We start from the raw sequence: 26,916 nt of genomic DNA, 5'->3' as shown, positions 1-26,916 counted from the left end.
GGTAATGAGATCCACACCCAGGAAAGATATATTAGATGTCACTTGACTGGAAAGCCACTTTAATCACACCTATCTTAGGCTTACAAATGAATTTCTAGTAGCTTCATGATGTTGGGCAAGTAAGTAAGCTTGGTATCAGTGCAGCTCTTCAGGTTTGTTTTTTTTCTTAGTGCTATTGATGTCTTTTTACAACGTTTTTTGTTTCAGTATTATTTTCCAAGACACTTTTTAGAAAATATTATAAAGACTGCTTAAAAGTAGGCTTAGAAGCCTTACTCAATGGACTTAGAGTGGCAATGTTACCTTGGTTGTTTCTTACACTAATGGAAGCAACGCATGCACATTGAAGGATGTTCACTGTATTCTTGTTGTTATTACAAGATATCACAGTGTAATAAAGACAGAAATTTCTTGGCACTGATATCAGTGACTTAATGTTGCTCAGTGTCTGGCTTGTTGTAATTCTGCTGTTTTACATTTGCTTCATATCATCACTTTTCTGCTGTATCAGCTAAAATATTTTTCGTATTTGTCATTGAAGAAGGTTATTGTGCTACGTGTCTTAAATTTAGGAGGATTTACAAGGCTGAGTAACAAGCTTTCAATTGAAACCAGGGCTAGGAACGTACCGAGCCTTTGTATGAAGCCAACTCAAACGTATGGCTGCTTCATTAATCAGAAGATTGGAGGTGTAAAAAGTTCAGGTTTTGGCTCCTACTGTTTTTATAAGTGCTTAGCCTTAAGAGTTCTGCCATCTAATTCAACCTTATCACTATTAGATACTCTTCCTTCTTTCACCCACTAGTTCCACTGACTTCCATTAAAAGTGTATTTAATTAAGATACTTTTTTGGAGGTTCATTATGGCTGAATGGATTCCCTTCTTTCTATTTAGCATTGTGAGTATTCAGTTGATAACACTGGATTGAATGAGGAGCAAAACACAATCAGGTGAAAGAGTAACTGATCATTTTAGTTGGTCATTTAAGCAGAAAGATCATAGAGGGGGAAAAAAATTTTGTGCCACTGCATATTTAAAAAGCTTGGTTTGTAATAGTACTAAAGTTTTCATTATGGCCTTGATAATTTGGGAGAATACATATTAACCTGTAACAGAAATAATTTTAACATAAATATTTTGGGATTGTTCTTTAATTGGCAGCACTCAACTTGATTCACCAGAGTTTTGGATTCATCAATAGAAAGAAAATTCGCAATGAGAGAGATTTATCTCTTGCAGGAATTTGTACACTGAAACTTACCAAAGGGGAGGGTAAATATGATGATTTATCTCAGGAGCATGCAGGAGAGCTAAGCCAAACCTGCATCTTTTCATATGTGCTTGGACATGTTACAGTGTAAGGATTTGGAGCATCTTTATAATTGCCAAAGGAACGTGCCTGGGAAAAATGTTCTGTTTTCTCCCCACTATTTCTTGTCCAAAAAGCCCTTTTTAGGCTGTTCGACAAAAGTGAATGTGTAACTTAATTCAGGAACAGCATCAGATAACACACAGGCTGTCATATGTTAGTTAAAAAAGGGGAAAAAACCCCAGTTACCATAACAACTGACTCACCACTTGTATTTCCAAGAGAGAGAATACCTTAAAAGAAAATGGAACAGGTCAGTCACATGCAAGTTAGTAGTGTTTTCAGTGGAAGAGCATGAAATGGTTTTTCCTGGATGCAAGAATGTTTGGGGGTTTTTTCCTTATTCAGGGAAGGGTTTGATATCAGAAATAAGATTACGCTCTCAGATGATCATCTCTAGTACTGGAAACAGCAGCAAGTATGTTTGAAAACAAACCCAAACCCTGAATACTTGACTTGTAATCATATTAGGGAATCCTTGGAGAGCTGACCACACAGAATGTGTATTAAACAGTGGAACACCACCACTCTCAGGTGCCTTCCTTTTTTTGACATTTACTCTTTTGGTTTGTTTTTTTTAAGCTTGAAGACTCACAACAATCTTTATTTTGATTCCGTGTTGAGGACCTGATTCTGCTCATGGTTGAAGTCAGTAGGAGTTTTATGTTTGACATCTGTCTTTGCATGATCAAGTCTGAACATGTTTTCTAAATATCTGCATGATTTTAAATCTACTACTGAAATAATAATGAAAAGATTATTTTAATAGACCTAAAAGAAAGAGGTGGAATGGTTCCTCAGCTGTCTCTGTAGCAGCTGGAATAAAATATTACTAATGCTAATCCCAGATCTTTGTTGTATTGCCGTGTATTTAAGTGAACATCTAACAGAAATTGTCACCTGAAGCACTGTTACAGGTACCTACAGAAATAACTGTGTTAATTTTGAGTATTTGCTGTATTTGCAGAGTAGTCACTATAATTTTGTAATCTTAATAGTAAGATTCACTAAAGTATGCTATAATATTAGGAAATCTTTGGGGGAGGGGATAAGTCCTGTTTGTTCTAGAATGTGTGTAAAACTTGACAACCTGGCTCAACTTTTAGACACTTTAGTACACAGACTTACAGAAATGTATCTGAAAAGAAGTAATTATGAAAAGCATCTTCCAGTACTGTGTTGAAATAGCTACATTTGTTCCATTCCTCTCTGTAATCTCATTTCACAACAATGGGGCAACAAGGTGATGATTAGCATGTTTGCTGATTCTGCAATTAGAAGCCTTGGGCTAGTTCTAAGCACGCTATTTCCATTAGACTTGTGAGGAGTGCTGGAGATGGCTCACTAATTGTGATAAAAGGGGTCCCAGCGTGTGTCAAGCACATCCACGGTAACTCAGTTTAATGAGGCATCAATTTCGAGTTAGAATCTCACTGTACAAGTCTGCTTTACTACAGTCTATAGCCTATGATATCTTTCCAAGGTAATTACTTTATTCTGAGACTTGTTAATTCTATTTTTTAAAGATAAATTATCAGGTGGGAAAGGAATTAAGCTTTCATGTGAAAGTTCTTTGGATTTATCTACATCCGAAGTTCCTGTGTGACCGTTTATCTTGTCAACAAAAAAACTAAAGACACAGAGGACAACTGGATAAAACTTCAGACTTATCAAGCTTGTACTTTTACTGAAGATGCTTGCTGCTGGTCTTATCAAATTCAGTGTCATGATTTAGTACTTTTAATGAGCCAACTTCCTTTGTTTTCACTTGTTCTGCTTGTAACTTCAGTCCAAACCAAACCAAGCTCTGCTCCGAAGCAGTATGAAGACCAGATTATTTTACTGTTAGTTTTGAACTTCCCTTAGTAGTTGCACAGAAGTAGAAGCTGCTTCTGAAATTATATTGGTGGTGATGTAGTGATGACCTTTTGAGAAAAGTGTTTGCTGGTGGGGTTCAGTTGAGTCCAGAAGCTTCCAGCACACTGGATCTTGACTGCTCTAAATATTTCCCTAAATTTTGAATGTGACCCTAGCACAGGATCGTTCTGAGCTCTCATCAGAGGAGTGCTCATTTTGGTGCAAAGCTTAAGAAAATAATAAAAAAAAGATGTGAAACGTTTTCCTTTCTTTGGGTCTTGGGTCTGTTTTGTTTTAAACTTTCAGATTGGCTGCTTGGCATTTTGTTTCAAAGAAAAGCCAAGCTCACACATGTGGAAGATTGCCAGATCCTCTAATCCCTATTTTGGTTAAATTACAGTACCCAGATTTTGATAACAAAGTGCATTGATTTTATATTCAGAAAGATTTTTATATTTAGTCTGTTAACCTTTTGTAATTCCCACCCACAGCTTTTAACTGCAGAACATTTTGATGCTAATTGTTGTCAGGAGGGTATCTGCCATGGCCCCTTGGCAACTGAAACCCATTGAATTGTAATGCAGGTGCTGGTAATTGCACAACTGTTCTGATCTGGCTCCAGCATGTATGTCTCAAACAATTCCTTTCAAATTGGGTTTGAGAACACTTTAAAAAAATAATCCCATATTTGAAGATAATCTCATATCAGAGTTACAATAAAGAAAAATTTAGGAAAAATTTTTCCTCTCATTTGTAAGAGTTTTACATTCTTACAGTTTTAAAGCAGCCTTCACTGTGGCAGACTATAAGGTTCAACAGCTATTGTGGAGTGTTTAAAATGTCTGTTAGTGCCTTTGGGTTTGGATGTTTATAGGAATCTTTGGTAGTTTCTGAAAGTATGGTTGGTTGCTGTAACATCATAATCCAGTGAGTGACATGGGGGTGGGAGGGGAAAAGAGTGTTTGTGACCATCCGAGTGGTATCGGATTACTTTCTTCTAGCTTTGCTTTTCTCAGTATGAAATAATGATGCTTTTTCTTTAAACATCTCAAAACATTGTGTCTAATTTGAACCTATGTTATAGCCAACAAAAATCTGGCCTACAATCTTAGTGTTTATTTGTGTGTGTGGTTTCTATCCTTAAGGAAAACTTAATATTCTTTATTTTACTAGAATCTTCATTCTGTTCTTCACAAGATCTACATAGTGCAGAGTGAATGATTATGCAATAGCACTTTGTTTGGAATACACAATATGCTAAAGGGCTGCCTGGGAAAATATTTTAAATACAGAGTAGTCATTCCTTTTATTAAATGATTATAATTTTAGTGGGTTTGATGAACCCTCCCTCTGAGTGAAGTCTTTGTTTCCGCAGAGTGCTTTAATATGGATGAGAGTCATTCTCATGAGAAAAATCTTTGCTTAACTGAAGTTATTATACACAGAAAGAAGGTAAATTTAGGGTCAAAAATAGGAGCTTTTTGTAGTCTTCGCTATAAGGCGGGTGTGTGTGCGTTTGTTTTCTAATTAAAATCATTTTAATTCAATATTAATTTCCAAAGATTGAATTAAAAAGGTGTTCTAACTGTTTAAAGGTGTTGACCAGTGATGGTGAAAAGTCATTGCTGGAAGTTGGAGTTCCAGGTTCCTGCCTGGGAGCATGGCTCTTGCATCAAGACAGGATTCAGGATTTGGGATGGGCTGGCTGGTTTGGCTTTGTGCTTGCTGTAGAAGTTTTGCTGTGGAGATGTAGCTACATAACTGCTGTGGTAAGAGTGATTTACCCCAGTGGGTTTGCAGTTAGAGGGCAAGATTCACTGCTGTTTCTTTATGCCCCTTTATAGCTGTTTGTGTGGACCCTAGTTACTGAAGTTCTAGGGATCTGGACACTTTTAGCTTCACCCTGAAATGGTTGGTTTGGCTCATTTTGAAGCAAAATTAATTAATTTTGCAAATGCAAGAAAAAGTTCTGTGGAGGTTCCGTTACCTTGAGTCTAATATTTCACATCTCTTAGGTTAATTCTAGGGAGTGAACCCTGACTAGAGCTATAAACTTGGAATTCTTCTTGACTCAGCCTTAGTGGTTCAGGATTTTGGGGATTCTGGTTACACAAATATTAGTAGCAGTTGTTTTTTCTTACTTGAAGTATTGCAATGCAGGAGTATGCTGAAAAGTTGTGGCAAGAGAACTCAGGCTCAACAGCATGAACTAAGGATAACAGAATCCTTAGCTATGAAATGCATTGGGTTTTGTCAAATTAACTGAAAAACTTGCTCTGACATACTAGCAGGTTTTTGTTAATTGAAGTTAGCTTTGCAAGGTACTCATGGAACAGAATTTTCTCAGTTAACAGTTGATTTCAGTCTTGGTGCCTTTGTGGTTTCATGTTTTTCACTCAGCAGTAAAAGCAAACTATTTGTTAACTGTGTCATCTGTGTTTTACATCAGGGAAGTTTGGGGTTTGCTGTTGGAAACACAATGTGTTTTCCTTATGGAAGCTGGCGGTCTAGCTGTGTGTGGCTGATTTTTATTACAGGTAATTTGAACACCATTTTCTAACATAGGCTGTATTTTTAAAGCAGCACTGAGAAATAAATTCACCTAGTAATTGTTTTACAGTGTGTGTGTCTAGAAAAGGGGGGTTGATAGAATACCTGTTTTGGAATGTTAGTAGTTTCCCAGACAGGATTTATGATGGAAAAGAACAAAACTAAGTAGTATCACAAGGCAAGGCACAGATTCCCACCTACTACTCTGTATTATAATGCTACATGTGCAATTTGCACCTGATAGAACCCTTTCAAGGGACAGAAATAGACAACTTAACCATGATATTTTATTCTGGTGGCATCATATTAGGTTGATATAAAATGCAGTGTTCTTCTAAACAAAGTTGTAACCCAAATGACAACAGCCTCTTGTGTATTAGCAGCCAGGTGTACCACAGAAATTGTTTAACATTTGTTAGAAGGAATGTTTATATAAAATATGAATATCAACTTATATTTATGTCATATATGTAATTCATCTAATGCACAAGCCTTTCACTGCTGTTGTTACCATACTGGCAAGGGAGATTGAAGTGGTTTGATACAAAGAGATTGTCACTTATGCTATGGCCACACTGTAAGTGTTTTAACATCCAAGTTACTGGTAAGTGCTTTACTTCTGCAACTGTGTGATCCAGATAATTTTTTAAACTTTCAATTCTGTCCATTGGGCAACCTGTGCCAGGGTCTTACTGTCCTTACAGTGAAGAACTTCTTTCTAAGATCTTAGTATCCCCTCTGGCAGGTTAAAGCCATTCCCCCTTGTCCAAAGCCCCTCTCCAGGTTTCTTGTAGCCCCTTTAGGCACTGGAGCTGCTCTAAGGTCTCCTTGGTGCCTTCTTTTCTCCAGGCTGAACAACTACCCATACTTGATAATTTTCTTTGCGATCCTTATGGTAGCAAAATCGTCCTCAGTAGCTTGAGTTAACACCAGTTTACTTACCAGAAATTAAATATATTTTGCTTTCTGCTCAACAGATCACCTTTCTTTTTTTTTTTTTTTTTTTTTTTTTTTTTTCCTCTTTTTCTCTCTCCCTTAATGAACGAAGCTCTTGGGTGAATGGGTTCCAGCACTAAAGACTAATGCAGTGTGTCTGGTCACCTTTGAACGAAATGGCTGGTACCCCTAGGACCAATAACTCTGTCGTTTTAAAACAGTTCAGTTGAATGAGGATGATATTACAGCATTTGTTCTGCTACAGACAGCTAATAACTACTTGCATGTTAACAAATGTGGAGTTACTGCCTTGTCATCCTTGCTGAAGGTGCTTCACTGCCAATGTTTTTTACTTCCTTTCCCCAGACCGCCCCCTGCCCCTAACTTCTGGCTTGATGTCCTACCCAAGTGATTAGAGTGCTCTAATTGAATTGGCTGTAAAAAGATAATTGATATTTCACTCCCAGAGAGGTCAAGCTGCCCTATCTTGAAGTATGAAGGTAGTCATCCTGCTGGCACTTAGCCCTTGAAGGTGGCACATGAGCTCTGTCTTGCTGATAGTCATAATGGTTGTAATTAAAATTAGCAGGGATTTTTTTTGTTTCTGGCGCTTCCTCAGATCACACAAGTAGCAACTGTAGTCTTGCTACTGTATCCTGACAATCACTCTGCAAATACATTATGGGTAAACCTCTTGAACGCTTGTGTCAAACGGGAAACGTTTGCACTAGAAATGTTCATCTCCTTTCTTCCCTAAAGGGTCACTGATGTTCCTTTGCTGTTCTGTTAAAGAAGAAAGGCTGAACGGGATCCTTTATTTCTTTGAACTTGATTTCCAGCCCCTGATGACAGTTAAATGAGCCTTGCGACTATAGTGCACTGTTAAAATATCGTCTTGGTGTTAAACATTGTCAAAGCTGTGTGGAGCAAGAGCTATCAGTTAATAACAAAAAAAGGTTATGTTTAGTGAGAGGAACCTTTCTGAAATGCTTAGTGCCTTAAGAACCTGGAGCCATTCTGTAAGCAGCATAGTCTCACTCATTGCCCAGAGAATAAATACTGCTACTACAGCAAAAGCTAATGGAGAGAAAGATGCTATTTAATGTCCTTGCAGAGGCAAAGACTTAACTTTTTATCTTACCGTGTAATGATAAAGTTACAGCACTGTGGAGATAACTGCAGCATTCACAACTTGAAGTTTCTTCTTGAAGGTAGTCTAGGTAGTAGAAAGTGTGACAGAATATTATCTTTCTTTCACACATCACCCCACAGAATTTGAGACAAATACTACAATTTTTAGGTTTTGTCCTGGATTATTCAACAACAGCTTTCCAACGCACAGTATTCCAACCAGGATGTGAAATTCCCTCCCAAAGAATTCTCCCGTCTTCTGGTTTGTATTATGAAATGCTTCTTCAAGTTTCCACTCACCAAGAACATGACCGAAACAGCCTCCTTGCAGGTTTTGCAGGGAAGAGAAGTTACTTAATGGTGAAATGTGAGTTCCTTGGCATATATTTATCATGAGGAATTGCAGTATTGCTAATTGTTCACTATGTTGGTTATGACAAAACTAGACAACTATTTACTTCATTCCCAGTAAGATTTTAGTTCAACAAAGAAAGAGCAGGTCAGAGAATCTGATACAACTTCTGGTTTCAAATTCTTTTGACTGTGGAGTTGTACATTCTGGCTTTTATCTGGTTTATTTTTTGGCTCTGTAGGGAAGTGAAGTTTAGTGACCAGGATCCAGTTTTGTTCACACAAGTAAATAATGAGAAATCATGGGAGTACCTTAATATATGTAAATCAAAATCCAAGTTCAAGTGCTGATGATTTTTGCATTTGTTCTTAACTTATAATGCAAAGGAAAACACGAGCACATCGTAAATCACACCGAGTTTGGCACTTAAGCACTACAGAAATACTTCATTTTTATTCTTTTTTCCCTGTGGAAAGGAGGCAAAAAGCCAAGTGGCAGAATATCTGCTGAGAAAGCTGAGAAGATGACAGTCTCACAGGAGAAAATGGAAGACAGCAGGTATGTGTGAATCAGTATTCCTGCTGCTCAGCTGGAGAATGCTGTCTGCTGAAAGCAGTTCTGATCTTTGCAATGCACCACTCCTAATTGGTGTTACGCTCTTGGACAAATGGCCCTGTCTCTTCCTTAGCTGGACACTGTAACATAAATACTGCCTTTCACATTTTATGCCAATACATTTTTTCCTTCCTTATAATCTGGGCTTGTGCTTCCAAGAACAACGTTTCTGAGTCCTTCAGTTTGGTGCTGGGGTTTTTGAGTATTTGGAGGTTTTGAAAGTGCTTTTCTTTTTTTATTAGAGCATTTCCCCCTGTTTCAAATGAAGGGGGAGGGGGTTCACTGCACCTTTAAAATTGTCATAAGATCTGTTACCTTTTTTTTTTTTTTTTTTTTAAGCCAAGTTTTGCAATCTGCTGTGATTACAGTGAGTAATTACACCTCACCTTGCTAGTTTCAAACTGGTGTGTTTAAGTGAACCTCTATAATTGCATTCTATCTGAGGGAGACTGAATTACATCCAGAAGAAAAAATCCTCTGCTTACTGGCCAGTGAAAGTTTGATTTGCTTCATAAAACCCTGTGACACCTTTACAGGTAGCTTCCTGTTTCAACTCCCAGTAGTACTGACTTTGCACGCTGACTATAGCAGTGGCTTTAATCAGGACAATGTGTAAAGAGAAACTCTGGCTTTCAACAAAGAGAATATGACAACTACTGCTTCCCTAGACTGAGGTGATCTTATCCTGACACAGCTGATTCCTGGAGTTGTACCAAAGCTAAACTTGGCTGAGTGTGTGTAAATGGCTTCAAGTGTTAATAAGAATAGCTTTATTTCCTCAGAACAATGTAACTGGTTTCAATATATATTTTTAATTCACATCGAAGCAACATTTTTAGGTTTTGGATAACTTTAGGCTTTTCTATTGTTTTGTGAGAAGAGTGCATGTGCAAGTAGACCTCCTATCTCCCTTTCTGTGATTCTTTATTCTCATACAGATATCTGTGCTAGGTGAGGAACTGGAAGAATTAACTGTCATTTCAAGTATAGTGAAAAACCTTCCTTTTTAGAAGTACCATATGAGAACATAGTAAATAAGTAAAAACTGATTTCTTGTAACCATGTAATCGATATGCAGCTCTGAAAGCAATACTGAATCTTTCCATGATCCAGCCACAGATGTGCTTGCATTAAGGCTGTGGTATGAGTTGACAGTAAATGAAACTGCAGCTACAGCAGCAAGTATTAGGGGGAAATGAAAATCCCTGACTCAGAGGAGCAGGGCAATGACAGAAAGACTCCTCATTATAGATCTTTTCATATGGAGAAGAATGACTGGTAAATGAGGTTTCTGTGACACAAAGAGGATGGAAATACAGTTGGACGTTCATGCAGAAATTGCACTCACTGTATAAAACAAACAGAAGAATAGGGGGTATGTAATCTGCATTTCTTAACTGACAAAATGAGTATGGAGAGATTCTTTCAGACGGATGGCACTTGCAGCAGTTAAGTGAAAGATACTGTTTGACTTTCCCATTATTTGGCTTGTGATGAAAATGACTTTTCCTATACTTGGTTATTGATAACTTCTCCAATGTTTGCTTTATTTACTGTACTATAGGTTACAAGCTGTTTAAAATACTGACTTGAGCAAATCTGCCATGATGACTAGTTCTCCACCTTTTTCACTAGTTCAGCTAACAGCAAAGCATAAAATAATTATAATGGAACTTGCTGACATGAGCTGGCACAGCAGTTCCTGTGTCTAGTCACATTGGTCCCACTGATTTGCAGTAGCTTCTCTGAAACAGACAAGGTGTTTTTTCATCTTTAACCAGTTGAGAAGCCATGTTTATGTCAAAATAGACAGGACAGTGTGCACTAACAGTAGTAATCAGAGATACCTAGCTACTTAAAGCACTTTCAAAAATGCTTCATTTACCACATGCCCTCGTTTTTGCAGTGTGGCCAGGGAATTTAGTGTAGACTGAAGTGATTTTTGTTTTGTTGTTTTTCTTTAAATGGCTTTGCTTGGCTGCATTCCAGCCCATTAGTCTGAACCTATCTTGCTTCATCCTATTTAGTGGCCCAGAGAGTGGCAGATTCCCAGATTTCTGGCTCTAGAATCGCTGGAGCTGCCTTCACATGGGATGCCATCTCTTTTCTGTGGTCTGTCTTTGAGCATAACATACTTTCATATGTTTTATTAAATGAAGAAATAAGAAAGGGTGAAGTCTTGTCTTCAGCCAAACTCAGTTGGACTTCTATCTTATGATGTGAAGGGTATGTACTTTTGTGCTGAGAAGGGGATCTAACCTTTTTGGGTAGTTGAGAGGCACTTGAAATGCTTGACTTTGATTGTATAAATTATTGAAGACAAAGAGCAGGAGTAGCCTGTATTATCAATGTACGTAGAAAAAGTGCTGAGGTTTCAGATGGGTCACTTCTTGTACTTGAAGCTGACTAGCGCATTGATCTTCACCTCAGTCTAGTAATTCCTTCAAACCTACAGTAAGTCACACACAAAGTCATTAATTACCTGCACCTAGAAGTCAGTCTCTGCCTACAGTGGCAGCCACTCCATTATCATCTGGTGTATTTCAAACAATAGGAATGATTGAAACAGGAACTCCTACATTTCTGTGCAGATGAAGAGTGGCACACCACCCTATAATTTAGGTACTTGTGCAAGTTTTCATTTGCATTAGCAGAAAAGTGTGGGTCGTTGAATTATTCCATAAAAATATCTTCAGGTTTTGAAAGATTTACTGTGCCATGTGTATGTTGTTTGGTTTTAAGTGTTCTAGTTTGGTGGTGATGGATTTTGTGGTTGTTTTAAGTGTATGTGTCTTTAAACGAAGATAAAACTGAGATTCATTGATTCTCTAGAAGCCCAGAGAGTGGCACATTTGAGTCTCAATGCTGAGAGCCACCTTAAAACTCAGTTACATTTATAGAAGAGCTGAATTTAATTTTAAATCCATCAGTCAATCCCATTTCCTTTATTAGTGAAATGAGCTTCTTTCATATGTGACACTGACAGTTACTGCAAGCAGAGATTTGTTGTCACATATTTTTGTTTTCTTCAGTTATGTGGTAAGGAGGGTCACGTTTGTGTTATAATTAACTCAAACTAATTGAAATTGGAATTTACTTGAAATCTGGATGAAGCTGCCTGATGTAGGTTTACGTATATTTTTCTGTGACTTGCTTGACTTTGAATGGTTTAGACAGGAGAGTACTTAATCATGCCAAAAGTGTAACTGGATGTTACATAGTCATGACTTAAGATTCTTTTAATCTTTTTGTGTCCCTTTAGCTTCTCCATCCGTATTTTGAGCACTGTTTTTAATGAGTTGGGTATGCTTTAAAGCAGCACACTGTACCTTCACAGGAGGATGTCCATTTTCAGCGTCACTGCAGAGATCTCTTTAATCAGGATTGCTGGTCAGAATACTTCTGTGTAGGAAAAAGGCAATGGTAATTGAAAAAACGTAGTTATTTTAGATGAGCTGGAACTTCCTTGGCACCTAATTCTGTAACTAACTCTCATCAGTACTGCAAAGCTGAATTCAAGATTTTGAATGTTTACAGAGTTGGACAGAAGCTGATAATAGTGACAGGGCTACATCAACTTCTTTTGTTCCCTCTTAAGGCATACTGAATTCTAGTTGTATAAAAACATTGGTTTATAGATGATTGTCATCTGGGATGTGTGGAGTTGTTGCGGCTTATGATGTGGCTGCACAGGTGACTGTGGCTGCAGAAAAGATTTTTCTGGAAATTTCTGGACAGCCATGATCAAACCATATTTTCTGTGTTACAATTTATACTTTGGACTTGAACATTTTATATACATTTCATCAGAAGTGTAGATGCTACGTATGAGTTACATGCAAGTGGAAACTTGGTTTATCTAATCTCAAGAAGTTCTTTTTTATCCTGTTACTCATTTTAATACATTGTTTTAAATAGTCTCAGCTGTTAGGTAGAGGCAGCTTGTTTTTCCATAGCAGAGGTCACTATGCATCAGGTGGCAAGTAAAACTTAAAATACATTTTATACTGACATCTTGCTTTACTTGGAAAGGATTCTTTTAATTGCCTCTTGACTTGATTCATGCGGGAAAAATTCCTTGCATGTCACAGAATTGCACAGTGAGATCCTGTCAATCCATGGAGAATACTAGCCATGAGCTTGGTTTAACAGAGGAGGTGTGGGACTTTACCCAGCAATGTAGGAATGCTGCGTATCAGTCTTTGACTGGGTTGGCTGGGGTGAAGATGGAAGAGGAAATGTCAGCTTCCTTTATTATTTATTCTGAGCAATATTAATTACCTGGTTTGTGATTGGGGAAAAAGCAGCCACAGGCAGAACCTAGCCAAGCACCAAGCCTAATCCAATCAGCCTGATGGATGCAGAAAGTTTACAGAATGACCTTGTGCATAATTACTCATTTGACGGCTGTTAGTAAATGGCACAAATGGAATTTGACGTACATTATAACACATTAATGATTGCCTTCCTCCCTCCATCCTCTTCTGTACAGAAAAATGATTTTAATTAAGACTTCCGTGATTAGTCATTTAATCAGTCATTAGGCCAATACAGATGGAGTCAATTAATTTTTTTACACTTGAATAGAGACTTGATGCTACTGCAAACCGTAGAATCTATCTTTTTAACATTGTACCATGAGCTTGATGTCTGTCTAGGAAGTGTACATTGCTCCTCCAAAAGCTGGATAGCATTTACAGCATGTCACTATTATGGCAACTATAGGTATGTTTTACTACAAGCTAGCCAAATTTTAATGAATTGGTTTGGTTCTGAAGTCTTTGGTTGTTCCTGTTATGGATTAGCCTTTATTTTTTGAAAAGTAGTGGTGCAAAGTTGCCTGTTAAAGAAAGTGTATTCAACATCTCCTAATGTATTTTATTACAAATAATAATACTTTGTGTTTCATGCAGGAATTTCGAATGTTTTATGAACTTAAGGGCTTTGGTGTGGGAAGATTTTCTATCTGCTTGGCAGGTTCAAAAATGAGGTGTATACACCTATGAAATGACTTCCTAAAACTAGTAAGAGGAGTTGAGTGATCATCATCCATGTTAGATCAACAATATGTGAAATGACTCATTGGCTGTAGGTCAAAGTCATATTCTCATTTATAGGACAGGAGGAGAATTGAAGTGGAGATCCTACTGCATAAAGTACTACATGAATTAGTTCAGTTCACTGCCACCCAAACCCTTGAGTCCTTTTCCAATGTAAATTACAAACAAGGCAATAAAATCTGTGGGAGTAAATGGGGTTGAGAGTCTGCTAATGTCCAGCTGCTGTCATTCCATTTGGCCATGGTGTCTCCGTGCAGGGATGAGGGAGCTGTCCAGCCCCAGTGCTTAAGTGGCTTCCACCAGCTAAGGTCCTCACCGTGTGAGCAGTTGGTTTTAATGTTGTCTTGGTGGGCTCTCGCAGAGGCAAAAGGGAAGGGAATAGATTGATTTGTGTCTTTCTTCAGAAAGCTTTTAAAGATTGAAAAATGAGCCTGGTCTTGTCTAGCCCAGGAATAATAAATAAAAGCAGGTGTGAGGTGTTGGAATTGAAAGCAGCTGGATATGATGGATGTGTTCTGACTGCTCTAGAGCTTCAGTCTTTAATCCCTGTGGCTCAGTGTGAATACTTCCCTCCTGATGCAATGCAGAAATAATAAATAGAACACAGCATATGGAAGGGTTCCTTGACTGAGAAAGGGGGGTACAAACCACGGTTAACTCTCTTTATGCTCACTTTTCCTTGCATACCTATACCTCAGCAACCTTTCTTAATGCATTCTAATAATCCTCATTGGCCATGTCTCAGTGTTTGCAGCAAGGCAAGTCATGCCAAGATGAAAAAAAAGTGAAAGCCTTTGGAAGCTTGTTTTGTAACTGGAATCTACCTTAATTCAGAGCTGTATTTTTTGAAGATGTATAATGATTCCCTTCCATTTCTGGTGTAGCTTTTGCCCATAAATGCTTCTTCCCAATTAAACACTGAACCATCACTATAAATTGCAATGAAATACCCCTCTGTACCATTAAAATGATCTGATAGTCAGTTAAAGTATAGTTACCCAACCTTGTTCTGTAGCTTAATCTTGCTAAATCCTGACCCTTGTAGTCTGCCAGAGGATGGGTTTGTCCATGGGAAAAACTCTGTCATCTAATTTAGAGAGTTCCATACAAGGAGTGGATGGGAAGAGCAATTCCGTTGATTAGAGCAACATGGTAATTGAGATGACATCAAATGATTCATTACACTTGCCTGAGACAGCAGGATTCAAAAATAGGCATAGTGCAATTCTATCCTACCCACTAATGGTTTTTTATTTAACCTGGGTTTAAAATGCTTTCTGTGTTGGAATGAATACTTTGGCATGGATGTAAAGTAGCATGTAAAATACCCAAAGAAATACTTAAGTAAATGATATGGGGGCTCTTTCTTTCGTGTTTGTTCTGTTCTGAGAGTAATAAGATTCATCAGGGTCGCACTTGGAAGCTGTCTTGCAAAGTAGATCATTTAGAAAACCGTTTTGGCACCCTGCTGTTTTGTCATGTATTCCAAGCAGGTTGTGCCAAAAGAAAATTGTAGAAACTGCTGTTGTAGAGTACAAAATCATTGGATTTATAATAGGGAGCCAGTGGTGAGAATTCATTATACATTCACACCTGCAGATAAAGAGCAGCTAAAATTGGAAGTTTTATTCCACTCATCTTTGATCCTGATATTATTAGCTGATATTAGCATCATCCTACACTAGATTCTGGAGTTGGAGCAGATATGATATTCTAGCCATTATTTTTTTCATGTAAGTCATTCCTTCAGTACAGCAAGTGTATCCTGTATTTAGAGCACCAGTTCTGCAATCTGAGACTCCTGGTTTCTGTTGTTATATTGTATGGTCCCAGGCTCCTATACATTGTTTACATTTGTAAAGTAATAATACAAAAATCACTCAAATCATTCCACTATCCCAAATAGAAACCTTTTCATACTTCTGAAGTATTTGGGCATCATTTCATCACATTCAAGATATAAAGTGATATCTTTGCATGGAAGCTGCTATTTTAGGCTCTTTATTTTTATTTGTGAATACACAGCTCTGTGTCCCAGTACCACTTAAACAGTAACACATACCAGGACTAGGACTTCTCCTTAGCCTCAGCCTAACCTTGGGAGCCCAGATCCTCTGTTTCAGCTGAAGAATCAGGATTCTAGTATCCCAGTTAAGATCTTCCAGCCCAGTTTTAGAGATTAAACCCCAAATTCCACGTGCTCGTTCCTTTCCTCACCCTGCAACAGGTAAACTGTTATTTTACATTTGTCATCCAGAGCTATTTCAAACAGAACTACAAAATTTGGGCCGTATTTGTATCGTGTGTTAAATAGCCATAGTCACACTAAATTGCTTTTACTGCTTGGTAACAGCTGAGTGTTTCACCAGTAGAGTCTGGTTAAAGATGAACATTATTTGCTACGAAGAATGATCACAGCCAATGAATTGTGCATTTCTGGATATCTGAGAGCTCAGTTTTCAGAGCTTGTAGAGGGCATTTGTGCACAGCTCCAGTTCCTTGTGTAATGGCTGGAGATAAACACTTAAGTGTTCCAGTAGCCATCATCTGTGACAACTTGCATTGCCATAAAGAGAGTTTATAGCCAAATAAAGTAAAGATCTGCCACCTGAAAGTTTTAATTTGTACCCTGGGGAAAGTTAAAACAGGAATGCAGATTTTTGTCTATTGTTATAAGGGAATTGATATTTTACTCAGATGAATAAAGGCAATATTATCTAAAGCTTTATAGACAAATACTGTACAAACATTGTGAAGGCAATTAAATATCTACCCACAGTTCAACTGAGTTATTTTCATGGCTAGATGATGAGTTACTGGTAGTTCATTTGTAGGCAGCAATTCAAGTAAGTCCTAAGGGTTATATACTGCACCAAAGAATCTAAATAATTCAATGTCCTGAAGACCTTTGTTGTAATGAATCATTCAGTCTGGATAATTGTTAAATGGACTTTGTATTCAGCTAAGAAATCAGCACTGCGTTGAATTGTTCTTATTGTAACTGATGGGGAAAATAGAGTAAGAGTTAACTATCAAGAATTATTTCCACTTGCTATAAAAAGACACAGGAGTGTGTAGATTTACCTGCATAGTTGGTTTATTGAAAATTTAAAGAAATTAAGCCCATATCTGTTGAATGCCATGCTTTTCAAGTAGAGTGCAAGATAAAACAAGCAGTAGTGACCCTATCCCCTGAACATCAGTCTTATGGCAGCATCTACCAAGAATCATAGAATCCCAGACTGGTTTGGGTTGGAAGGGCCCTTAAAGCTCACCCAGCTCCAACCCCTGCCACGGGCAGGGACACCTTCCACTGGAGCAGCTTGCTCCAAGCCCCTGTGTCCAACCTGGCCTTGAACACTGCCAGGGATGGGGCAGCCACAGCTTCCTTGGGCAGCCTGTGCCAGTACCTCAGCACCTTCACAGGGAAGAACTTCTGCCTGTGATCTAATCCTTACTAATCAGTAATAAGAAGCTCTCCCTTCTGAAGCCTTTCCTAAGCAGCAGTGTGTTGGAGTGCCTTCGTATGGGGGGATAGACCCATTTCCTTCCCCACCTCAAGTGCTTATTTGTACAACTTTGAATGATTAGCTATGAAGACTTTTAAATGAAACTAGATGGCAGATTCTGCAACCCCTCCCATGATGTATTTGATCTGTGGCTGCTGAAGTTCTAACAAAGAAAAGAGAAAATGATACTCCATTTCTAATTAAAGAAGTAATTTTCCTTTGCAAATAGACTTTTTATCTCAGCTGCAGCGTTAAGGATCAATGGGTTGTCACATGTATGTCTTTTTAATAAATGCCAGCAGAGATGACATTAAAGTGATAGACTGATCACTGTAATCAATGCAATTCAAAATTGCTTTATGTCTTAAATGAACTTAGTTCCTTTCTGTGATTTTCCTACAGTTAACATTGTCTGAGCAATGAAGTACAAGGTTACATCTTAGTTTGAAGTAAAACGTGATGATGGTATGGAATTAATTTTTTTATAGTTGCAGGTGTTGCATTTTAACTCTTGCTTTTATGGGACTGAAAGGTCCTGTTGTAGATTCTTATTGCAATTCAAACAATAAGAGCAAAAAATAAAATTAATTTTAAGGTAGAAGGAAATAATGTGAAGCATTCCCTCTCTTCCTCCCTGCACTCCTCCCTCCTGCAAAGAGTGGCCAAGGCTTACAGGGATTTTTATTTGCTTAATTGTCTTATGTTCAGCCATGAATATTGACACCACAAAGCACAGAAATTACTCAACTCCAAGTGACCAGCATTGGTCTTTATGCATGAAAATGTGTACAGTGCCTGTACATTTAATGCCAAGCACAGGCTTAGCCATATCATTTAAAATTATACCAATATGTCTTGGTCTCCCATAAACATCTTCCCTGGCTTCTGACAAGGTGATGCCTCTGAAAAAAGACAGGCAGCCCTGCTGCTGATGCAGCTGGTGATGATACAGGAGGGCAAGCATAATGCCAGAGAACAGTCTGATTTTGAACTAAAGGAATTTTTCTATGCCGCCATTCTCACAGTCTAATCTGTGTCTTTAGAAGCTATTTATGTGGCATACTTCAGAACTCTTGTTCTGGATTTATGTTTTCAACTCCCTGGAGGTTTTGTAAAAACTCTCAGGATCCGTGTAAACCTTTTCATTTCTCTTAAACTTGGCAGAGTGACAGCTTTTAGTTGTGCTGAGTGCTAAATTATTTATCTTCCTCTTCCCTCCTAGCCCTGACTTCTGAATCTTTAACTTGACTCTTGGGACATGTGGGGTTTTTTGAGGGTTTAGGCTTGGGGTTTTTTTCACTTTTAAAGTGAAGCCATTTTAATCTTTTGTCTTTAGTATTTTACCATTAAAATGTACATGTAAAATTCGAATGTATAACTATGTTTAAGATGCAGTATCTGACTTTTTGTAATTGTAATTCTAACAAGGTAAGGAAGTCATACCAGCCGTTACCTGTTTCCTTGTGGATGATTCTTATCATTTGCCTTCTGGAGTGGATCTCAGATTGATTTCTTTTTTTTTTTCTTACATTCTATTGCTGTATTATATCGTGTGTTATAGAATAGTCTTGAGGCTTTCTCAAGATCTTTTAATTGCCAAGCGTTTTTCAGTGCTGATGTTGAAATGCTGCTAAAATAAGTTAAGCACATAATCTCCTTTAAATCCAGCATCCTACAATGTAGTGTCGCTTATCAGGCTCTTTTTGATAGGACATAAACACACAATTAAATACCTTCCTAATAATCATGTTGTTGTGTGCTTTAAGTTACGTATGTCTTAATGATTTTCAAGTAGGAAATAAGGGATTACTGGGTAGAAGAGCTAACCTTTCTCATTTTCATTGTTCATCAGTAGTGAGAAGGGTTTATTTTTACCAAGTACAAGGATGACTATTTAAATGCTAGCTTTTTTCAACATGCTTTAAACTTTCTTATGTGCAAGGAGTTTCATACCCTAAAATATTAACATGTGTGCTACAAAATGTGAATAATATGTCCACTATTTTAATATCAGTGGCTTTGTAGTCTACAGTATTACATGGCTGGGACTTAGTTAAACACTTCCTTGTTTATAATTTTCAAAGTACAGCTTTTTTTATCTCACAGATATACTTAATCTTTTAAAATTGTTACAGCAATCGGTAAATATTTGCCTTATTTTCACAAAGAAGAGAACGTGACTTCAGGATGCTGAATGCTTTTGAAAATCAATTTAGAGGATCTGAAGCTTTTATATTGTTTTGAAAGTGGCTGAGTAGTTCACATTAAAGTGAACAGTACAGAATGTTTTACAAGAGGAAGAGTCTTGATCTGTCTCATGAACTAAAACCAACAAGTTCTCATCAACATATAAATAACCATCATTGTTAGTTGTAACAACATGTTTATTCTGATCTTTAGATCTCCCATGACATCCAAAGAATGCAAGCTACAAAAGGATCAGCACCTCAAGGAATTCTAAGGCATTACAAGGTAAAGATCTTTTTTTTCCCTTACCTGTATTATCGTATTCATTAACTAAAGAGCTGTAGAAGCTGGTTTATAGCATAACTTCAGGACTGAACATATTGATCATGAAGACTAGGTCAATTGTTGAATTACTTCTAGGATTAGTAAAGAGATCCAGTAAAATTTTCCTGGAACTTTTTCTTTCAAGGCATTTATCTTTAGTGTCTTGATTGTGTCTAATATGTGACATATCTGACAATTTTGGGTGCTACTTTTAATTAGGATTCTGTTATTTCTGATATCCTCTAAAGCCAGTATATTTATCTTGTCCGTGGTTATAAATAAGATTGTGGGAGCCTTCAGTCTTCTGCTGTTACAACACCAAAAAGCAAAGCCACATATGGAAGGAAGCTTTCATTGAATTTTAGTTTGAAAATAAATGACAGTAGCATGAGAAAGTGTGAATAAATGCTTGTTCTTAAGGCCAGAATATGAGAAGCAGTGTAACATGCTGTCCACTGGGTTCAGCTCATCAGTTACTGTCAGATGTCAGTGAGTTATACTAGTGAGTTTGCACCTATTTGTTTAAGTCACAAAATTGGCCATTACCATTCAAGAGGAAATATGATCATCTCCAGACTGGAGGGAAAAGATTAAAAACCCCAACCTTTTATTGCCGTAAGATGCTGATGCATACTTGTTTCCTGTGCTGTGGGGAGTTCTCTTTGTCATTTCAAAACCTCAGGTGTTTGTGTTTCTTTAAAACACGACTGACAAAGCCAAAGGCCAGTGCTACTGTAGCAGTTATGCTTCCTCGACATTTTTTGTTGATGAGAGCTTGAAGCATCCCATGCATACAGCATAAGAGTAATGGAATGGAAAATCAGCTTTATTTGTGGTTGTCAAAATGCACATTCTTGACAGTAACCTTTCTTGGAACCTGTTTCCTAGGGGTATGATGAATTTCTCTGACTTGGTGTCTAGAAGCCCTCATCCTAGCTTTCCCTTCTAGCTTAAAGCTACGACTCTGGGTAGCTGTGAATTTAAAATATGCAGAGAGTGTTCAAAATGCATCTTATTCATCTTGAATATTCTGGTTTTGCTTCCTCCCTTCCAAGTTGGTGACAAGGTAGATTTTCTTATCTTGTTTCAGTGGGCTGTTCCAATTGCTATGCATGATACTTGCTGTAATACTTCTGTTTCGTTTTTACTCATATTAGTATTAAACAGTAACTTTCTATGCTATTTTTGAAGTTGGTGACCTCTGAAGGATTTGGAACTCTGAAAGTTTCATTGGTGGAAAAATATCTGATATCATATTCTGGAGAGCCTATGGCTCATTAACTTATGTCTATTAATGGCTGCAAAATTCATAAACCTTTACATAATAATTTTCTTTAACTGTAGTACTATTAATTTTTATGGTAATTTTCGAGTTATTTATGATCGTCAAAAGAGTCTGTTGGAAAAAGAGATAATGGCACAGAGCTTCCAATTTGTAGATCCTCTATGCCTAATAGTAATTGTTCCAGGCTGTAGTAAAGATTAAGGAGGTTACAAGCTTTGACTTCATAAGGTGAAAGTAATTCTTTGAAGGGAAAGTTATATTATTAAGTGCGATTGGAATTGATTACTCAAAGAGTAATTCATTCATGAATTCCATTCAGTTTCCCCTCTGTAAGGGTTTAAAACATTTCTGTCTAATCTGAAGGATCCCAATTTCTTTTTATCTGTCTGCTTACCAGTTATAGGAGCTTTTACACTCTTAAAGATACCCACAAAGGAAGGAACACACACATGCACAAACAAAACCCCAGCACCCCTGTAATTAGTTCAGGTTGAAAAGGTAAATTACCATGTTATCTTTCAAAAACACTGGAGACAAAACAATCTGCACTTCTGTTTATCTCGCTGAATATACCAAATATATGGGAGTTCAAGAGCTGTGCTGTACATGGTGTACAGATACTTAACAAGGCTGTTGTCTGGTTGGTGTGATACACCACAAATAGAGCAAAGATAGTATTTTTTTCATACTTTAATACTTGCTGTGATTATAAATCTGTTTTCTTGTCACTTCCCCTTGTCAGTTCACATCACCGAATCACTAGGCCTTATCTTAAATGTCCATTGGTGAAGCAAGCAGAAAAATTCAAAGCAAAAGCAGATAAAGCTCCTTAAATCCAACTCATTCTCCCTCAAGAGCCTCTTAAGGTAGAAATCAGCTTTGGAGATGCAGATGTGGCATTGCAAGGCATGCCTGCAGCATTCCGTAACTTGTGATATCTTGACTATTTTACCTTCAGAATGCATCTGATTTCATCATCATCTTTGCTCCTTCATTGGTGATTAATTATATTTCCTTCACATTTTCTTACAATGCAGTCATTTTGTTTGCATAGTATTAGGAGTTACAAACAGCAGTAGCATTTGGCAGAATCTCAGACCTTCTGTTCCTTAAAGTTATGGCCACAGTTTCACACCAGGATTCACCAGTTCAGTGTTCACTTGGTGGCCTTCTGAAAATTACTAACAATTAGAGTGCCAAGATTTGGATTTTGTTTTAACATAAAGCTTTGGTGGTTTGCTTAGGGTACTGTCCCAAGAGTCCCTGGTGAGAAGCAATTGCAAGCTCTTAGTCTTGTGTGAAGAGAAAGTTTTACATTTCAATTTCTGAATTTCCTGCTGACTTTCTTGAGATGGCCAACACTCACGAAGAGCAAGTCTCTCCTTAGCACGGTGGAGCGACTCAGTATGAAACAGGAGAAAGAGCTCAATGTTGCTAGTGAAGATATGTAGGAGACCCAGCTACATCCAGCTTTAAAATGTCCTTTAGAGCAGCATAATGCAAACAGTCAACATGTCTTTTAGCTTGAATATAAATTTTAAAATGTAAAACTAAGTATTGGTTTTATTCCTCTTCCTTTTTTTAGCTTGTCATATTTGAATACAAAGTTGGGGCTTGGGAGGTTATACAGCAAATAGCCTGTGATCTTTAGAAATGAATGTCCTTCCTATTTTATAGTGATTTTATAGGATTGCAGAATGTGGGATGGAGCCCAAAGCCTCTTTCCGTGTACACGCCCCAGTGGTGGCAAACAACAGTCCCCAGCTGTGAGAGAGTCATTTATTCTGATCTTGTGAAACACTCATGGGCTGTGGTGATCCAGAAATCATAGATACATTAGCTGCATTTTTATACTTCTAAAAGAAAGTTTATTGCATTTGTCTAGTGTGTTTGATGCAGATTCTCCAGACAACAATTGCTGTGTGGACTGTAGGGCACGTTTGTAGTTTATTAAAAGGTATTGAGCCAAATCCTGATGTCAATGAAATCTGTTAAATCCTCTCAGATTTATTTTTTAAATAGGTAATATAAAACATCTGCTTTCTAAGTAATCTTTCTCATGTCAGTAATTCTGTTTGTGTAGACACAGGTGAAATCTCCACTATGCAGTCCTCAAGGAGCTAGTGTGTTTTAGAGACAACTTAAATGACCTTTCATCTCACTGGTTTTCCTTTCTGTTCTTGTTGTCTGCTCAGAATTTGTATTTCTGTATATGATTATGCTATTTAAAATAGGATCTTCATTCTTCATTTGAGTCTTTAAATGCTACAGTATTACAGTGATTTACTGTTTTACTGTTTCTTCCACTGTTTTTAGCAATGTAAATTGGACTCTTAATGTGAAGAGCACTCTTCAGTGTACTCAAATGTAACTCTGTTCCCATTCTAGCCCACAAACACTCCTTACAGAAGACTTTTCTAAGATTTTGGAGAGAATTGGTAATTTCAGTGTGCACACTTTGAACAGATACTTAGTGATAAATTAAAAAAGTATCTATACATTCTATACTGACCAAATATTGAGGTAGGCATAAGGAATTCTGGTGTCAATGCACGTGCTTCCTCAGTTGATTAAACTGCCCAATAGAAACCACCACTCTTTCTTTCCTGTTCCTTTTCTGCTTCTATGAAGAACATCAAAATAAGTGACAAATGTGTAATGGAGAAAAGCAATAAATAATGTTCCATAGTGATCAATGATGGCTGTGTGGTTGGAAACCAGGAAACAAATTGTTCCTGAAACATGATTTGACACTGGTTAGTGCTATTCTGTAAGGGAGTGCTTTCTGTCTGGGGTTGCCATGGTAAGGTAAGGTACATGGTTTGTTATGAGTATATGAAATAATCACATCGTTGACCGAAAGCAGAAGTGAAGATCCTTCTCTGGTCATGTTTATAGTGAGTTTTGATCATGGTCACAAAGGCTTATGTGATGATTTACATGGTAAAGTACATGGGCATGAAGACAGCCGTATTGGTATGTTTTTGTGAGGGAAGTATCTACCACATCTGTAGTCTGTAAGTACTTATGATCTTAAGTAATTCCCTAAATGCACAATCTTTTCTCGATTACACCACCTTTAATTCAGAAGTAACTCTGTTGTCTGGCTGTCATTTAGTATCATAGAGCATGGTCCAGAATTGTAGGAGGCAAGTTAAGGCAACTGGAGCTTTGTGTGATCCCTGGGGACCTTGGTGAAGGAAAAGGGTGAGATAATTAGCAGCTATATCAGAAAAGCCTTGCTGAGGCTGGAGCAGCACAGTTCTGAAGCATTCACCAGCATTCACATTCTAGCTGGGTGAAATTTTCTAGGGACGTTTCTCAGTCTGATACACCATGCTGAAAATTTACAGCAGTACCCATCACACATTCTGTTAGTCCTTTGGCTAGTGGGACCAAAGTCAACCTTCAGTCTACTTTAATTCTGTGGCTATCAATGGCAGTTCCCTTTCTAACACAGGTGGAAGGAATTCATAGGCATTACAAATTTAAGAGCTTCACAAACTTGAGCCATCATTCTTCTGCCACAGTTAATTACTCTGGCCCACATCCCCTTTTTCCATCATGCAGAAAGAGTGTATCATGTAGAACAGGCTGTAGCTGAAGGCTGTCTGTTTTAGGAGATTTATGTACTACTTCTAATATTAAGCCAGGGAATGAGAAGCTTTGGGAAATGTTACAGCTGCGATACTAGTATTTTGAGAAGCACAATGAAAGCTTTATCCATAACACTTCAAATATTGCCATTGTTAATAGATTGTGAGGGAAAGCTGGATGCAGAGAGAAAACATTCCTTGGGTGTGCAGCAGTAGAGATGTGATGTCTGTCTGGTTTTCATTCCTCGCAGACAGGACGAGCAGTTGCTTTACAAACTGAGTTACCAGTCAGCCTATCTGGAATATATTTTTCAAAAGTTTGGAGTATTTCCATTAGTATGCAAGTACCAAGAAATAGATCATAAAAGCCAGTTGGCCTCACAACCTCTGAATCTAATACCAGTTAATTGTATCAAGTTTCAGTTATTTTAATGTTTTCTATGTAAGGGGTCAGAGTTCCAGCAAACATGTTTCTGGAGTTGTTGGCAGCTAAAAGAGAAAGGCTGCTTTATGGTTCTTTCATAACTGTTCTGATTCCCATAGCCAAGAAAGCACCATTAGAGTTTTATTATTTTTAATTTTAAAAACGCTTTAGAAAATACATTGCCCAAGGACACCTGCAGGAGCAGAGTTCTGAAGTGGTGGAAACCAATTCTGCTTCAGACGAGGCGTTTTCTTTTATATACTAAAGAAAACACAAGATTTGAAAACCTTTATTTGTGGCTTTGTAGCAATATTAACTAATATTTGCTGCTGTTAAGTTTAGCAGCAGTGCTAAACTTAATAAGGCATCTTTCTGCTTAATATCATCTGGTCACATCTTCACTGTGCTTTTAAACCAAGACCAGTCTTCCCTGTCATTGCTTCTTCATTCCCATTTATAGCGTTTAAGAATATTATTAACCCAAATTGGATACACCACCTCAATTCCTAGAGCATATGCAATGTTTTTCACTTAAATATTTGATGTACTCCATGAACAGAGTCAGTAACTTCAGGAGGGACTGCAGATGTAACTGTCAACTCCCCTGGTCTCATATCAAGATGGAATTACGCAACCACAGAAATCAGAGATGGAATAAACCTATTAGGTCATCCTGTCCATCCCTTCTGCCAGCTCATAATGACTGCCTCCAGTTTGTTCTCCAGTGAGTTGTTGAGCTTAGTTCTGGGCAGTGCTTCTGAAAGGACTGCAAAGCCTCTCCTATGGCTCTCAGTATCCTCCACTTGTCTGTTTTCAGCCTTAAATGACAGGGCCCAACTGCATCCACATCGCTCCTGTGATGCAAAAATTAATAACAATAAACACAACTGGCATTGTTGGATGAATTATTTGGTTCCAGCACTATTGTCTTGTTGTTAACCCTGGCCACACTACTGGATCGTAATTTCATCTCTTTGTGCCTCAGCTTGCAGTACGTGGGCATTGTCAGAGGATGAAATGAGAGGCAGGTTACCTTTCTCAGTCAGATTCCGTGAAGGTATGGGAGACATTGACATTCCTGGATAGATGGTGCTAAAGAACAGCAGTGAGAACCTTTGTAAGGATTATTTAATAACTTAGCTGGATTGGAGTTGAATATTTCATCTCCTCATTCCACTCTGCTGCTGAAGTGCCAAAGAAAGATTTTATAATCTTTCCTAATCAGTTGTGTGAGTTTTGCTGCTTCCCAGACTGCCAAGTGGTAAGTGCCTGTTATGCACATGCTCCCTCTTTGCATTAACCAACTTGTTTGCGTTTTTGTATTGTGTTGACCATGCATCGGTTGGAGAGTAGAGTATAGAATTGCACAGTCCCTCCCATGCACTGGAAGGGAAAGCAATAGGCCAGCAGAGGACCCCAGTTCAAACAGCTTGACATTGTTAAAGCAGGCTTTACAATACTTGACAGGTCTCCCTACAATATATAGGGCACTGTGCTCAAGCAGGAACTGATAACATTTTGTAGAGCTTGGTTCCAGTGTAGCAATTGCATATTAGTAACAAGCAGACGGTGTGAGAAGACTCAACTGGAGCAGATTTCTGCAAGACATGGAGGAGTTGGGTTTTGTGACTTGGAGAAAACAGCCCCATGAGTTCCCTTGTGCCAATCTGTAGCCATATGTTAATTTTCACATATGCTGGGAGTAGGGCAGAAATGCCTCC

This window comes from Psittacula echo (genome assembly GCF_963264785.1).
Source record: "Psittacula echo genome assembly, chromosome: 17".
Lineage (NCBI taxonomy): Eukaryota > Metazoa > Chordata > Aves > Psittaciformes > Psittacidae > Psittacula > Psittacula echo.
This window is presented reverse-complemented; position numbering follows the sequence as displayed.